Consider the following 12,342-nt stretch of genomic DNA (forward strand, 5'->3'; position numbering starts at 1 on the left):
TTTAATTTCCTCTTTAAATATTCATTTCTCCTTTTAGTTTTCCTGTTCTGTAAATTGTCTGTTCATGTCTTTTGCCTAGTTTCTTGGACAAGGCATTTATTAATAATTTGATGGCATATTCTATTAGCAAGCAATGTTATATGCTACTGGTGAGAATCAAAAATTGCCTGGTCTCTATGGGGGTGGGGGAGTTAATAATGTTTAGCACAATTACATGTATTTCTACCTTTTAACTGAGCAGTCCCATTCTAGTAGTCTATCCTGAAGACAAACTGGTAAAACTATAAAAAAATTGACCACAATCTGTTTTTTACAGACTATCTGTGTAACAAATTTTGGAAATAATTCAAACATCCATCTGGTTGAACAAATGTCAATCTACAGAATGGAGTACTGTGAAGCTACAAAAATAATAAGAATAACTTCAAATATTATTATGAGTTTATTGTTAAGTTTAAAAAAAGAAGAATAAAATTGTATAGTATATTATCATGCATTATATATATCATTTAGACATATATACACACACATATGCATATGTATATATACACATAATATATACATCTTTCATATATATGTATAAATCTTAGGCTTCTTTGAATATATCTTGTTTTATCTATTTCAATTTATAATCATATTTCAAGTAAAACTAATTTAAAATATCTTACAAATTGAAATACATAAAATAAAACACATTTAAACTATTAACTTTACTATATATTCAGTTGGTGGCATAAATAGAGATGAACCATTTCAATTAAGTTGCTCAGTTGTGTCTGATTCTTTGCGACCCCATAAATCGCAGCACGCCAGGCCTCCCTGTCCATTACCAACTCCCAGAGTTCACGCAAACTCACATCCATCGAGTCAGTGATGCCATCCAGCCATTTCATCCTCTGTCGTCCCCTTCTCCTCCTGCTCCCTGTCCCTCCCAGCATCAGACAGAGTCTTTCCCAATGAGTCAGCTCTTCGCATTAGGTGGCCAAAGTATTGGAGTTTCAGCTTCAGCATCAGTCCTTCCAATGAACACCCAGGATGATCTTTAGAATGGACTGGTTGGATCTCCTTGCAGTCCAAGGGACTCTCAAGAGTCTTCTCCAACTCCACAGTTCAAAAGCATCAATTCTTCAGCGCTCACCTTATTCACAGTCCAACTCTCACATGCGTACATGACCACTGGAAAAACCATAGCCTTGACTAGACGGACCTTTATAAGCAAAATAATATCTCTGCTTTTGAATATGCTATGTAGGTTGGTCATAACCTTCCCTCCAAGGAATAAGCATCTTTTAATTTCATGGCTGCAATCACCATCTGCAGTGATTTGGGAGCCAAAAAAAAATAAAGTCTGATACTGTTTCCAATGTTTGCCCATCTATTTCCCATGAAGTGATGGGACCAGATGCCATGATCTTAGTTTTCTGAATGTTGAGCTTTAAGCCAACTTTTTCACTCTCCTCTTTCACTTTCACTAAGAGGCTTTTTAGTTCCTCTTCACTTTCTGCCATAAGGTTGGTGCCATCTGCATATTTGAGGTTATTGATATTTCTCCCAGCAATCTTGATTCCATCTTGTGCTTCTTCCAGTCCAGCGTTTCTCATGATGTACTCTGCATAGAAGTTAAATAAGCAGGGTGACAATATACAGCCTTGATGTACTCCTTTTCCTATTTGAAACCAGTCTGTTGTTCCATGTCCAGTTCTAACTCTTGCTTCCTGACCTGCATATAGATTTCTCAAGAGGCAGGTCAGGTGGTCTGGTATTCCCATCTCTTTCAGAATTTTCCACAGTTTATTGTGATTCACACAGTCAAAGGCTTTGGCATAGTCAATAAAGCAGAAATAGATGTTTTTTTGGAACTCTCTTGCTTTTTTGATGATCCAGCGGATGTTGGCAATTTGAGCTCTGGTTCCTCTCCCTTTTCTAAAATCAGCTTGAACATCTGGAAGTTCACAGTTCATGTATTGCTGAAGCCTGGCTTGGAGAATTTTGAGCATTACTTTACTAGCGTGTGAGCATTACTTTATTAGAGACTTCCCTTGTGCCTCAGAGGGTAAAGCGTCTGCCTACAATGCATGAGCCCTGGGTTCAGTCCCTGGGTCGGGAAGATCTCCTAGAGAAGGAAATGGCGACCCACTCCAGTATTCTTTCCTGGAAAATCCCATGGATGGAGGAGCCTGGTAGGCTACATTCCATAGGGTCACAAAGAGTCGGACACGACTGAGTGACCATGTACTAGCGTGTGAGATGAGTGCAATTGTGCGGTAATTTGAGCATTCTTTGGCATTGCCTTTCTTTGGGATTGGAATGAAAACTGACCTTTTCCAGTCCTGTGGCCACTGCTGAGTTTTCCAAATTTCCTGGCATATGGAGTGCAGCACTTTCACAGCACAATCTTTCAGGATTTGAAATAGCTCAAATGGAATTCCGTCACCTCCACTAGCTTTGTTCATAGCTTTGCTTTCTAAGGCCCACTTGACTTCACATTCCAGGATTTCAATTACATATAAATATAATAATTTAATTATATATGTAAATCTATTTTATTAATTCTATCATTAATAATATCACTGTTATATACATAAATTAGATTTTTCTACAATTCAACATAGATAATATAAATGTAAATTTATATTATTAACATTAGATCCAACTTGTTATTTAATACTGTTTTAAGGAAAATGAAAATTTTTAATTTATAGTATGAGTTTTAACATTTATTCTTATATGTGCAATGTCAATTGTAAATGTACATAAAAAAGTACTTAACTAATATGCTGAATCACCAAAATTACACACTTTGTATTTTCAGCTTAGACGTACAAGTGTATTTCTTTCTTAGCACAATAATGGAAATCTGCACAGAATGAACTCAACTTGGTTGAATATTGCACATTCAACCAAATTCTCTACCACTGACACACTATCAAAAAAGGAAGGACTAAAAGGAAAAGAAAGTACTGCTTTTTCTTTTTCCTTCTCTGTCATCAATATTAGTATAAGTATTTGTTAACAGAGAAATATCATGAGTATGAAAGAAAATGGTAGAGTTCATTGGTCATGCACATTTCTTAGAATAGCATTGGTTTCTTTCTGCATTTGAAGCAAATTTGTTGTTCACATGCAAAGTATAGCTTCTCAATGTCTGTGTTTCCCTACTTACCCTGTTATATACTTAACACTCTTCTTTTGTACTTGTTTTGAGTCCTGCTGAACCCTCATGCATCTTCCCACCAGAATTCTGACATTTTGGCAGGACATTGGAACCACCATATGCAAATAGGGCAACAGACAGGGCAGTGCACACACACAATGTGTGTTTCTTCTCGGCTAAAATGTGTGCTCGTTTGTCCCATCAGACTTTGCTCACAAAACACAAGTTCAAAGATAACATTATTAAAAATTCCAAGGCAGTGATAGCATTAAACTAAGCCCAAAATCCTTCTATGCACAGGACCCTGTCTGACTTCCCAGGTTGGATGTCCATGAAGCAAACTTTGTTTATGCATATTCTCTTCATGTCTGAGCCCTCAAAATGTTGCTTCATAATGTGGTTAGTTACTATATATACTTCTAAGAATTAAGCAAAAAGCTGCAAATAAAATGTCTATATCTCATTATTAGATTCTTTCCATAACAAAAGAGGAAGAAATACAGTACAAAATGCAGGTTCATGAAAATGACTGAAAGTGAAGTCGCTCAGTCATGTCCGACTCTTTGCCACCCCATGGACTGTAGCCCACCAGACTCTTCCCTCCATGGGATTCTCCAGGCAAGAATACTGGAGTAGGTTGCCATTTCCTTCTCCAGGGGATCTTCCTGACCCAGGGATCAGACCCAGGTCTCCCGCATTGCAGGCAGATGCTTTAAGCTCTGAGCCGAGAATGACTTAAGTAGAGAATAAAAGTAGGCTTTTCTAAAAAAAAACAAAAGATTGTAAGTAGAAGAAAGGAAATGATTGATGAAGAAAGATTTAAGAAGATCAAAAGGGATTGGTTCCATAAAATTTAGCATTTCTCTTCTTTTAATTTTTATTTTATCTTATAGTTGATTAACAATGTTGTGTTTGTTTCAGGTGTACAGCAACATAATTCAGTTATACATATGCATGTATCTATTCTTTTCCAAAGTTTTCCCATTTAGGTCTTTATAAAATATTTAGCAGAGTTCCTTGTGTTATAGAGTAAGTTTTTCTTGGTTACCTATTTTAAATATAGCACTCTCTATATGTCAATTGCCTAATCCAAATCTGTTTCTCAGATCACAAAGATGGAGTGACCACTAGGAGTATCTCATCATGTTTTATTTCTCTGTATTTGGCATTCTTCTCAACTGCTAAGGAAATTCTTATCAACAAGGAAATGAAGGATTATAAAAACTCCCAGGAGTAAAGCCATGAAAATATCTAAAAACCAGGTGAGAAGAATTTACATTTTAAAGATGAGATTTATATTTGATTTTAAGACTTGTTTTGTGGATTAAAACCCTATTTAACTATTTTTTTATTTCTAAATTATATGTATATATCTCTTTTTAAAAATCTCATTTCTAATTTTCTGCAATATTCTGGCAAGAAAAATTCTTCTGTATATATTGAAAAAGGTATTTAATGATGGCATTTTAATATAAAATGGGCCACAGCAAAATTTGGCATAATTTAATTACCAGATTGAGTAGATCTTAATATAACATATTGTTGGAGGACTTGCATGCCCCTAGAATACTGGTACAAGGAGAAAACAATTTATGAGAAAATTTGAGAAAAAAATTTAGCTCATTTAACGTTTTAATTTCTGAAATTTTGAATCCTTTCTTTCCTTTATAACTCTTTTATATGCCACTATGGAATGGTTAAAAAAAGTTTGCCTTCCTCCACCTCCCACCTTTTGGATATCAGTTACATGATTAACCATATTCACTGTGTATTTTTATCTGTATAATATTTAAAATGAGAAGTTGATATTGTTTTAAAGCAGAGATACAGATGACTACAGCATAATAGGGTACACAATGTAGGGTGTGGGTACAATGTCTGTGGAAGCAGGAAAGATTGTAGCTAAAAGGAATCATGTCCAAAATGTAGAAACTGTTGGGATGATGATATTGAGAGTAATTTTAAATTGCAGCCCTAGTACAAAAAAGAAAGACACAGAATTTCAGAAATTAAAACAGGAAAGGTTTCAGATGATATATTGCAGAAAATTCCCATGCCTTTGAGACCTCATTAGTTATTCTAAAACAACAACCAAAAAAAGATGTTCTGTTGTGAAATAATGTTTGAAAAAGTTATCCTTAACAAAATTAATCCATTTTCTTTTAAGATGTGTAATAATTATGATATATAAAGGTCACAAGAAATATTCTGCAAGCTTCTTAAGCTTTCATGTCCCCTTTTTGTTTATTATAAAGACACACTGAATTTTTGAGGAACCTATTTCCCATTATCTTTTTGGAAAACCCTAATTATTTCACATGACACTGAGATGAGTAATTTTCTAAAAACACACAAATAATTAATGGGAGTGAGAAAAGGACAAAAGATATTAGTATTGAAATGTACAATTTCTATATGCCAATCATTTGACATTCATCTTACTTAATTTTCATGATAACTCTAAATGATAGACATTAATCTCCATTAGAGATGAGGAAACTGGTCTTAAGAACAGCAGTTCAATTCAGTTGAGTCAATCAGTTGTGTCCAACTCTTTGTGACCCCATGGACTGGAGCACAGCATGTTTCCCTGTCCGTCACCCACTCACAGAGCTTGCTCAAGCTCACATCCATCGAGTCAGTGATGCCATCCAATCATCTCGTCCTCTGTCATTCCCTTCTCCTCCTGACTTCAATCTTTCCCAGCATCAGGGTCTTTTTCAATAATCAATTATTTACATTAGGTGGCCAAAGTAATGCAGTTTCAGGATCAGCATCAATCCTTCCAATGAATATTTAAGACTGATTTCCTTTAGGATTGACTGGTTGGATCTCCTTGCAGTCCAACAGATTCTCAAGAGTATTCTTCAACACCACAGTTCAAAAGCATCAATTATTTGCCCCTCAGCTTTCTTTACAGTCCAGCACTCAATCCATACATGACTACTGGAAAAACCATAGCTTTGACTAGATGGACCTTTGTCAGCAAAGTAATGTCTCTTCTTTTTAATATGTCGTCTAGATTAGTCATAGCTTTTGTTTCAAGGGGCAAACATCTTTTAATTTCATGGCTGCAGTCACTATCTGCAGTGATTTTGGAGCCCAGAAAAATAAAGTCTTTCACTGTTTCCACTGTCTCTCCATCTATTTGCCATGAAGTGATGGCAGCAGATGCCATGAACTTAGTTTGTAAAATGTTGAGTTTTAAGTCAAATTTTTAACTCTCTTCTTTCACTTTCATTAAGAAGATCTTTAGTTCCTCTTCACTTTCTACCATAAGGATGGTATCATCTGCTTACCTAAGGTTATTGATATTCTCCCAGCAATCTTGATTCTAGCTTGTGTTTCATCCGGCTGGACATTTCACATGATTTATTCTGCAAATAAATTAAATAAGCAGGGTGACAATATACAGTCTTGACGTACTCATTTCACGATATGGAAAAAGTCCCCTGTTCCGTGTCCAGATCTAACTGTTGTTGCTTGATCTGTATACAGATTTCTCAGGATGCAGGGAAGGTAGTCTGGTATTCCCATCTCTTTAAGAGTTTTCCAAAGTTTCTTGTGATCCACACAGTCAAAGGCTTTGGTGTAATCAATAAAACAGAAGGAAATATTCCTCTGGAATTCTCTTGCTTTTACTATGACCCAGCAGATGTTGGCGATTTGATCTCTGGTTCCTCTACCTTTTCTAAATCCAGCTGGAACGTTTGGAAGTTCACAGTTCACACACTGTTGAAGCCTGGCTTGGGGAATTTTGAGTATTACTTTGCTAGCCTGTGGGGGCTTCCCTGGTGGCTTAAGGGTAAAGCATCTGCCTGCAATGAGGGAGACCCAGCTTTGATCCAAGACCTGGGTTCAATCCCTAGGTCAGGAAGGTCCCTTGGAGAAGGAAATGGCAACCCACTCCAGTACTCTTGCCTGAAAAATCCCATGGACCGAGGAGATGAGTGCAATTGTGCGGTACTTTGAACATTCTTTGGCATTGCCTTTCTTTGAGATTGGAATGAAAACTGACCTTTTGCAGTCCTATGGCCACTGCTGAGTTTTTTTCCAAATTTGGTGGCATATTGAATGCAGCACTTTAACAGCACTATCTTTTATTATTTTAAATAGCTCAACTGGCTTTGTTCATAGTGATGCTTCCTAAGGCCCACTTGACTTCACATTCCAGGATGTCTGGCTTGAGGTGAATGATCACACTGTTGAGGTTATCTGGGACATAAAGTTTTGTTGTTTGTTTTTTTGTATAGTTATTTTGTGTATTCTTGCCACCTCTTCTTAATCTTCTGCTTCTCTTAGGTCCATACCATTTCTTTCCTTTATTGTGCTCATCTTTACATGAAATGTTCCCCTGGTATCTCTAATTTTCTTGAAGAGATCTCTAGTCATTGCCATTCTATTGTTTTCCTCCATTTCTTTGCATTGATCACTGAGGAAGGCTTTCTTCTCTCTCCTTGCTATTCTTTGGAGCTCTGTGTTCAATGGGTTTACCTTTCCTTTTCTCCTTTGCCTTTAGCTTCTCTTCTTTTCTCAGCTATTTGTAAGGCCTCTTAAGACAACCATTTTGCATTTTTACATTTCTTTTTTGGGGGGATGGTCTTGATAACTACCTCCTATACAATCTCAGGAAACTTTGTCCATAGTTCTTCAGGCACTCTGTCTACTACATCTAATCCCTTGAATATATTTCTCACTTCCACTGTATACTCGTAAGGGATTTGAGTTAGGTCATACCTGAATGGTCTAGTGGATTTCCCTACTTTCTTCAATTGAAGTCTGAATTTGGCATTAAGGAGTTCATGACCTGAGCCACAGACAGCTGCCGGTCTTGTTTTTGCTGACTGTATAGAGCTTCTCCATCTCTGGCTGCAAAGAATATAATCAATCTGATTTTGATATTGACCATCTGGTCATGTCCATGTGCAGAGGCTTCTCTTGTGTTGTTGGAAGAGGATGTTTGCTATGACTAGTGCATCCTCTTGGAAAAAACTCTGTTTGCCTTTACCCTGCTTTCTTTTGTACTCTAAGGCCAAACTTGCCTGTTACTCCAGGTGTCTCTTCATTTCCTACTTTTTCATTCCAGTCCCCTATGATGAAAAAAAAAACACATCTTTTTGGGGTGTTAGTTCTAGAAGTTCTTGCAGGTCTTTATAGAAATGTTCATTTTCAGCTTCTTCAGCGTTACTGGTTTGGGCATAGACCTGGATTACTGTGATAGTGAATGTTTTGCCTTGAAAACAGACAGAGATCATTCTGTCGTGTTTGAGATTGCACCCAAATACTGTATTTATGGAGAAGGAAATGGCAACCCACTCCAATATTCTTGCTTGGAAAATTCCATGGACAGAGGAACCTGGCGGGCTACTGTCCATGGGGTCACATAGAGTCAGCCACGACTGAGCATATCAGCAGCACTGCTTTTTGGACTCTTGTTGATTATTAGGGTTACCCCACTTCTTCTAAGGGATTCTTGCCCATAGTACTAGATAAAATGGTTATCTGAATTAAATTTGCCCATTGAAGTTCATTTTAGTTCACTGATTCCTAAAACGCTGATGTTCACTCTTAACCATCTCCTGCTTGAACAGTTCTAATTTACCTTGATTCATGGACCGAACATTCCAGGTTCCTATACAATATTGTTCTTTACAGCATTGACTTTACTTCCATCACCAGTCGCATCCACAACTGGGTGTTGTTTTTGCTTTGACTCCATCTCTTCATTCTTTCTGGAGTTATTTCTCCACTCTTCTCCGGTAGCATATTGGGCACCTACCAACCTGGGGAGTTCATCTTTCAGTGTCATATTTTTTTTTGCCTTTTCATACTGTTCATGGGGTTCTCAAGGCAAGAATACTGAAGTGGCTTGCCATTCTCTTCTCCAGTGGACCACATTTTGTTAGAACTCTCCACCATGGCAGAGGTCTTGGGTGGCCCTATAAGGCATGGCTCATAATTTCACTGAGTTAGACAAGGCTGTGGTCCACGTGATCAGTTTTATTAGTTTACTGTGATTGTGGTTTTCATTCTGTCTGCCCTAAGAGGGAGAAGGATAAGAGGCTTACGGAAGCTTCCTGATGGGAGAGACTGCCTGTGGGGGAAAATGGGTCTTGTCTGATGGGCGGGGCCATGCTCAGTAAATTTTGAATCCAATTATCTGTTGATAATTGGGGCTCTGTTCCCTCCCTGTTGTTTGGCCTGAGGCCAAACTATGGTGGAGGTAATGAAGATAATGGTGACCTCCACTATTGCAGGTGGTGGGATGGGGCGGGGGACGGTTAGGGAGACTCTGAGAATGGTTAGAGCGAAGTCTGGGGTGGGGGTCCGGTGGGTTTTTCAGAGGCTTGGAGGGCAGCACAGATGTTTATACTGTTGTTGTTTAAAACCAGATGGATTTGAAAGCTATAGCACCTCCTCTTTCGGGGGAGCCAGTGGCTACACACAGTCCCCTGGGGACTTTGGATCTCCGACAGCTTCCCAGGCTGAAAAGAAATCCAGAACTCAAGCTCAGCACATTGTACCTTGTACCATATCTCCGCTGCTTTCTGCTACTCTGGTTGATGAAGTATTCAGAACTGGAAATGTTGAGATTTCACAGGTCACTATTGTGGGGATTATCAGAAATGCAGAGAAGGCTGCACCCAATATTGTTTACAAGATAGATGACATGACCGCTGCACCCATGGATGTTCGCCAGTGGGTTGACACAGATGATGCCAGCAGTGAAAACACTGTGGTCCCTCCAGAAACATATGTGAAAGTGGCTGGTCATCTGAGATCTTTCCAGAACAAGAAAAGCCTGGTAGCCTTTAAGATCATGCCCCTGGAGGATATGAACGAGTTCACCACACATATTCTGGAAGTAGTCAATGCACACATGATGCTGAGCCAGTCGAACAGCCAGCCTTCAGCAGGGAGAGCACCTATCAGCAATCCAGGAATGGGTGAAGCTGGGAACTTCAGTGGGAATAACTTCATACCAGCAAATGACCTCACTGTAGCCCAGAACCAGGTGCTGAATTTGACCAAGGCTTGCCCAAGACTTGAAGGATTGAACTTTCAGGATCTCAAGAACCAACTCCAACACATGTCCGTAGCCTCAATCAAGCTAGCTGTGGATTTTCTAAGCAACTAGGGACACATCTATTCCACCGTGGATGATGATCATTTTAAATCCACAGATGCAGAATAACTGGATCTAATTGGGTACCCGAGATATTTTCCAGTTGGACCTTTTTTTGCAGCCTCTTGTCTCCAGCTGTGCATATAATTGGCGAGTTGACTTATAGGAAGTAGATTTCATCTATAAAAGATCTCAACCGACATCCTTTTGAAACTTACTACTACTCTTATGTGTTTTTGATGGACTTCCCTGGTAGCCCAAACGGTAAAACCTCTGCCTATAATGCGGGAGACCCGGGTTTGATCCCTGGCTCAGGAAGATCACCTGGAGAAGGAAACGACAACCCACTCCAGTATTCATGCCTGGAAAATCCCATGGACTGAGGAGCCTGGTGGGCTACAATCCATGGGGTCGCAAAGAGTCGGACATGACTGAGCGACTTCTGTGTGTGTGTGTATGACCCTGCAGCAGGCCACTGCTGACCCACGCCTCCACTGGAGATTCCTGGACACTCACAGGCAAGTGTGGGTCAGTCTCTTGTGGGGTCGTTACTCCTTTCTCCTGGGTACTGGTGCACTCAAGATTTTGTTTGTGCTCTCCAAGTATCTCTTTCCCTAGTTCTGTGGAAGTTCTTTAATCAAATCCCACTTGCCTCCAAAGTTAAATTCCCTAGAGTTTCTCAGTCCCTTTGCCAGGTCCCCAGGTTGGGAAATCTTTTATGGGTCCTAGAACTTTCTTAACAATGAGAGAATTTCTTTGGTATAATTGTCCTGCCGTTTGTGGGTAATCAGCTTGGTGGCTCTGTTATGGGTTTAATGGCAACCTCCTCTAAGAGGACTTAAGCTACAAGCTGTGTGACCCAGATAGCTTCCCCCAGAGTCCCTGCCCCAGCAACAGGCCACTGCTGACCCATAACTCTGCAAAAGATTCAAACACAAGTCTAGCTCAGTTTCTGTGGGGGTTTCTGGGTCCTGGTGTGCACAAGGTTTTGTTTGAGCCCTCCAAGCATCTCTGACAGGTATGGGGTTTGATTCTAAATGCAATTTTGCCACCTCCTACAGTCTTGCTGGGCTTCTCCTTTGCACTTGGATGTGGGATATCTTTTTTTGGTGGGATCCAACATTCTCCTGTTGATGACTGTTCAGCAGCAAGTTGTAATTTTGGAGTTTTTGCATGAGAAGATGAGCATGTATCCTTCCACTCTGCCATCTTTCCAGATTCTTATGATGGCTTTAGAGAGGTTATCTCAGTAAGTTGGGGGTGTGGGGTCCTGGGAGGTGGACCTGCTGACCAATCCCTTCTGCCCAGGTATCCCATGACTTTACCATCAATTTCAACCCCTAGGACAATGAGTGTGAAGGTAGGAGTGTGAATAGCCCAGGGTTGGGGTGCACTGGGGCTGTGCTCACACCCATATCCCCACCGGGATCCTGGGTGTGGTGGAGGCCTACCAGAAATGCCTGCCCTGGGTTCAGTAATTTAGACATAAAGCTACAAAATAGAACAAACTTCATTTTGGTTCAAAAGATGATAATTTACTTATTCTACTTCAAAGCATGAGACAAGGTTTTCATTCAGTTCTTAATCTAAAAGATATATTGGAAATGTTGTTGCTATTCGGTCGCAAAGTCATGACTGTCTGACTTTGGAACCCCATGGACTGCAGCAAGCCAGGCTTCCTCATCTTTCACTATCTCCTGGAGTTAGTGCAAACTCCATTGAGTCAGTGATGCTGTCCAACCATCTCATCCTCTGTTGCCCCCTTCTCCTCCTGCCCACAATCTTTCCCAGCATCAGGATCTTTTCCAATGAGTCAGCTCTTTGCATCAGGAGGGCAAAGTATTGGAGCTTCAGCTTCAGCATCAGTCCTTCCAACGAATATCCGTGATTTCCTTTAGAATTGACTGGTTTGATCTCCTTGCAATCCAAGAGACTCTAAAGAGCCTTCTCCAGCACCACAGTGAAAGCATTAGTTTTTCAGCAATCAGCATTCATTATGATCCAACTCTCACATCCCAACATGACTACTGGAAAAACCATAGCTTTGACTAGACAGACCTTT

The 12,342-nt window shown here is 39.6% G+C and overlaps 1 pseudogene; it reads left to right on the plus strand.

The window, feature by feature from the left end:
- The first annotated feature begins 9,668 nt into the window (after nt 1–9,668).
- Nucleotides 9,669–10,426, plus strand: LOC109557066 (replication protein A 32 kDa subunit pseudogene; annotated as a pseudogene).
- The last annotated feature ends 1,916 nt before the right edge of the window (nt 10,427–12,342 follow it).

The sequence above is a fragment of the Bos indicus genome, chromosome 3 (genome assembly GCF_029378745.1).
Source record: "Bos indicus isolate NIAB-ARS_2022 breed Sahiwal x Tharparkar chromosome 3, NIAB-ARS_B.indTharparkar_mat_pri_1.0, whole genome shotgun sequence".
Classification (NCBI taxonomy): Eukaryota; Metazoa; Chordata; class Mammalia; order Artiodactyla; family Bovidae; genus Bos; species Bos indicus.